The 5,201-nt window shown below is 40.5% G+C and overlaps 1 pseudogene; it reads right to left on the bottom strand.

The window, feature by feature from the left end:
- Positions 1–1,160: 1,160 nt before the first annotated feature.
- Positions 1,161–2,769, bottom strand: LOC149971806 (leukocyte cell-derived chemotaxin-2-like; annotated as a pseudogene).
- Positions 2,770–5,201: the final 2,432 nt, after the last annotated feature.

Below are 5,201 nucleotides of genomic sequence, written 5' to 3'. Positions count from 1 at the left end.
GTTGCTTCAATATATCCACATAATTTTCCTACCTCATGATGCCATCTATTTTGTTAAATGCGCCAGTCCCTCCTGCAGCAAAGCCCACCCCACAACATGATGCTGCCACCCCCGAGCTTCACGGTAGGGATGGTGTTCTTCGGCTTGCAAGCCTCCCCCCTTTTCCTCCAAACATAACGATGGTCATTATGGCCAAACAGTTATATTTTTGTTTCATCAGACCAGTGGACATTTCTCCAAAAAGTAAGATCTTTGTCCCCATGTGCAGTTGCAAACCGTAGTCTGGCTTTTTTATGGCGGTTTTGGAGCAGTGGCTTCTTCCTTACTGAGCGGCCTTTCAGGTTATGTTGATATAGGACTCGTTTTACTGTGGATATAGATGTTTTTGTACCTGTTTCCTCCAGCATCTTCACAAGGTCCTTTGCTGCTGTTCTGGGATTGATTTGCACTTTTCGCACCAAAGTACGTTCATCTCTAGGAGACAGAATGCGTCTCCTTCCTGAGCGGTATGACGGCTGTGTGGTCCCATGGTGTTTATTCTTGCATACTATTGTTTGTACAGATGACCGTGGTACCTTCAGGCGTTTGGAAATTGCTCCCAAGGATGAACCAGACTTGTGGAGGTCTACCATTATTTTTCTACGGTCTTGGCTGATTTATTTTGAATTTCCCATGATGTCAAGCAAAGAGGCACTGAGTTGGAAGGCAGACCTTGAAATACATCCACAGTTACACCTCCAATTGACTCAAATTATGTAAATTAGCCTATCAGAAGCTTCTATAGCCATGACATCATTTTATGGAATTTTCCAAGCTGTTTTAAAGGCACTGTCAACTTAGTGTATGTAAACTTCTGACCCACTGGAATTGTGATACAGTGAAATAATCTGTCTGTAAACAAATGTTGGAAAAATTACTTGTGTTATGCACAAAGTAGATGTCGTAACCGACTTGCCAAAACTATAGTTTGTTAACAACAAATGTGTGGAGTGGTTGAAAAACAAGTTTTAATGACTCCAACCTAAGTGTATGTAAACTTCTGACTTCAACTGTATGTACACGTTTTTATTGGGTAAAGTAGCATAATATATGTACATGAATATACATTTCATAGTTGCATCAGTATTTCATCCAGTTTTTACAATTACTACCCCCCTCATCTATCTGATATACTTGGTGGGGTTGGATCTGTTGCACATCTGAAGGTGGACATGAGAAGTGATCCTGCGATAGACAAGTTACATGGGCATCATTGTCCCCAGCCACTGGCCCTTCCTCACTATGCCACTGTACTTTACTGGCTTCACATACCACAGCTTAAAGCACAGACTTCTGGAAAAAAGGAGAACATGATATTAACCAATGTTACACTTAACTGAACACCAGGTTTTCACGGCTCTGGACCCTGGGTACCCACTCTGTATACAGTTTCCTTTTGACCAATAGCTTCCATTAACCCTCAAGATGCTAAAGTACAGTTGACTGCCAAACACCTGAGGTAATGAAGGATACAAAGTATATTGAAAACAGGTGCTTCCGCACAAGTGTGGATCCTGAGTTAATTAAGTAATTAACATACCATCAGGCTCAGGGTCATGTATACAAATTCTGGGCAGGCCCTTATTTTGGCTACCATGACAATTTTTTGATGAGCATGAAAACGGTGTAAACCATAATATATGTACGCCATGGCCGTCTCAGTCACCAGATCTCAACCCAACTGAACACTTATGGGAGATTCTGGAGCGGCGCCTGAGACAGCATTTTCCACCACCATCAACAAAACACCAAATCATGGAATTTCTCGTGGAAGAATGGTGTTGCAACCTCCAATAGAGTTCCAGACACTTGTAGAATCTATACCAAGGTGCGTGCATTGAAGCTGTTTTGGCTCATGGTGACCCAACACTGACACTTTATGTTGGTGTTTGTTCCTTTATTTTGGCAGGTACCTAGCTGTATTTTGGATCATTTTGACCCCAATATAGAACTATTGTTAAAAAAATTCACTTGTAGTAAAAATCTAAACATATCTGTTATTTAGACACTTAAATGTCTTTTGAAACACGAATAGCTTGTGTGCGTCCTGTGTGCTTCCTCAATGGGTGCTAATAATGATATTGTCCAAAGTACACTACGGTAGATTAGATATAATATGCAATTCGTTTTCCATGCAATTCGTTTTCCAAGTAAATCCTTTTAGACAGAAACCCCATTGTTAATGTCCTTCTTTCTAGGGGCGGAGTATGGCATAGATCTGCCGTTGAATTTCACGTTGATTGGCATATAGACTGATGCCCCGGGCCATCCGATCATGCTACGTCAACCCCCATGTGTTTGCAACAGCCAGTTCTGGACACAGACATAAGAAAATTGAAATTATTAGAGATTCACTTCATTTTAATGTAATTTTAGACTTTGCATGTTGTGCATTGCAGTTAGTAATTTGCTAGCGTTTTATTTTATAGCCACCGATACGCTTTATCTATAATTTCTCTTCATAATTTCTCTTCATATGATAAGGATTGAAAAGAATTTGCCAATAGATTGTCAAATTGATTCATGATGATGACTGCTAGCTTGCTATCTAAGATTTTGAAGGTATGATGTTGACATGATCAGTCCAATCAAAGCTATGGTAGATACAATGTGATTTGATGTCATTTTATCTGTGGCCAATTACCTTGAGCCTTCTTGGATGGGTACTTCTAATGTAACTATATGGCAGCACCCAGGGGGCTTGAATTTTCGAGCTCTACCCGGAGACATTGTGTCCCCATGAGTGACAGAACACTGAGCCAATCACGGCGCAACTAGAGAACATTACCAACCCCTATGCTCCATATATTCTGCTGGCTGCTTCACCACCACAGAAAGCACTGAAACACCTGCATTTTGGAGCAGCCTTACTAAAAATACTAAAAATATTTATATTCATGAAATCACAAGTGCAATATAGCAAAACACAGCTTAGCCTTTTGTTAATCCACCTGTCGTATCAGATTTTGAAAATATGCTTTTCAAAATAGAAGCCACTTCCTGGTTTGATTTTCCTCAGGGTTTGCCTGCAATATCAGTTCTGTTAAACTCACAGACAATATTTTGACAGTTTTGGAAACTTTGGAGTGTTTTCTACCCAATACTAATAATAATATGCATATATTAGCAACTGAGACTGAGGAGCTGGCCGTTTACTCTGGGCACCTTTTCGTCAAAGCAACTCAATACTGCCCCTGCAGCCATAAGAAGTTAAGCTTTCGCCCCACCCATCTCTTTAAGGGTTGATCCGAATGTAAGTAACTACAGCAGTCACGCACCCAAACTTGCTAGCTTCTTCCAGACATCTCAGTGAGAGAGAGCAGCTCACTGAACATTATTCACCCTAACAAAGCTGGTTAGGCTGTTATGTTATCCAGAGCGTTGGTGAATGCAACTGTGTTGTCAGATTGTCCGTTAGTAAATTCAATGTGTTTCACGTTCGGAGAGCACATCGGACGCTCGGGCCGATTAGTAGGGTTGATCATCTCACAACGGTAGTCAAGCACCCGACCTAACTGGCTATAACATTGGCTAGATACTTCCAGACACATAATGAGAGAACACCCTAATCTGACCATTTTACTCGCCCTATAAGAGCTGTTTAGGCTGTTTTCATGTTATCCAGAGCGTTGGTGACTGCAACTGTGCTGTTAGATTATATGTTTGTAAATTCAGAACGTTTCACGTTCAGACCGCACACCGGGCTCTCTGCCCGATTAGTAGGGTTGACCCGAACGTTCTTCCCTAAAAGCAGCAGTCAAGCAACCGAGCTAACTGGCTAACATTGGCTAGCTTATTAGCTACTTCCAGACACATAATGAGAGAACACCTCACTCTGATCCTAGCAGAGCTGGTTAGGCTGTTTTCATGTTATCCAGAGCGTTGGCGACTGTAACTGTGATGCTGGCAACAATTTAATTACGTTTACTGCCCAACGCTTACTGACACCGGCTAGTATGTCTAGGATTACCTAGACATACTGACCAGCTCAAATTGACAGAAGGGCAGACCAATCCCAACTCATCTCTCGGCATGTCTAGCCAACTCATTATCTCAGCCACCTTTTTGGTTACTACATGATTGCAAATATGTTATTTCAAAGTTTTGATGTCTTCACTATTATTTTACAATGTAGAAAATTGTACAAATAGAATAAAGCCCTTGAATGAGTAGGTGTTCTCAAAATTTTGACCGGTACATTATGCGAAAAGGTGATTGTATTTTAAATTGTATTTTAATGTTTAAGAACTCTTGTAAGATTAATCCAAATGAGAACGAAAGGGGACAGATTTCCACCAGTCTAATGTCCATTGCTCGTGTTTCTTGGCCCAAGTAATTCTCTTCTTATTATTGGTGTCCTTTAGTCGTGTTTGTTTTTGCAGCAATTCGACCATGGAGGCCTGATTCACACCTCTGAACAGTTCATGTTGAGATGTGTCTGTTACTTGAACTTTGTGAAGCTTTTATTTGGGCTGCAATTTCTGAGGCTGGTAACTCTAATTAACGTATCCTCTGCAGCAGAGGTAACCTTGGCTCTTCCTTTCCTGTGGCGGTCCTCATGAGAGCCAGTTTCATCATAGCGCTTGATGGTTTTTGCGACTGCACTTGAAGAAACTTTCAACGTTCTTGAAGTGACTGACTTTCATATCTTAAAGTTATTATGCACTGCCATTTCTCTTTGCTTATTTGAGCTGTTCTTGCCATGATTTGGACTTGGTCTTGTACCAAATAGGGCTATCTTCTGTATACCACCCCAACCTTGTCACAACACAACTGATTGGCTCAAACACATTAAGAAGGAAAGAAATTCCACAAATGTACTTTTAAGAAGGTACACGTGTTAATATAAATGCATTCCAGGTGACTACTTCATGAAGCTGGTTGAGAGAATGCCAAGAGTGTGCAAAGCTGTCATCAAGGCAAAATGTGTTATTTCATAGTTTTGATGTCTTCACTATTATTCCACGATGCAGAAAATAAATAAAAAAGAACCCTTGAATGAGTAGGTGTTCTAAAACGTTTGACCGGTAGTGTATATAACACACTGTTAAAAACAGACATAATACACTGACATATTGACCAGATAAATACTCTAACAGTCTGAAATTATAGATTGATTACTTCATATACCATAGTCCTTGCACAACCTTCCCAAAATATTT

The sequence above is a fragment of the Oncorhynchus mykiss genome, chromosome 25, assembly GCF_057628025.1.
Source record: "Oncorhynchus mykiss isolate SJ-2025 chromosome 25, ASM5762802v1, whole genome shotgun sequence".
Taxonomy (NCBI): Eukaryota; Metazoa; Chordata; class Actinopteri; order Salmoniformes; family Salmonidae; genus Oncorhynchus; species Oncorhynchus mykiss.
The sequence above is the reverse complement of the archived record's forward strand: the minus strand, read 5'-3'. Positions and strand labels throughout refer to the sequence as shown.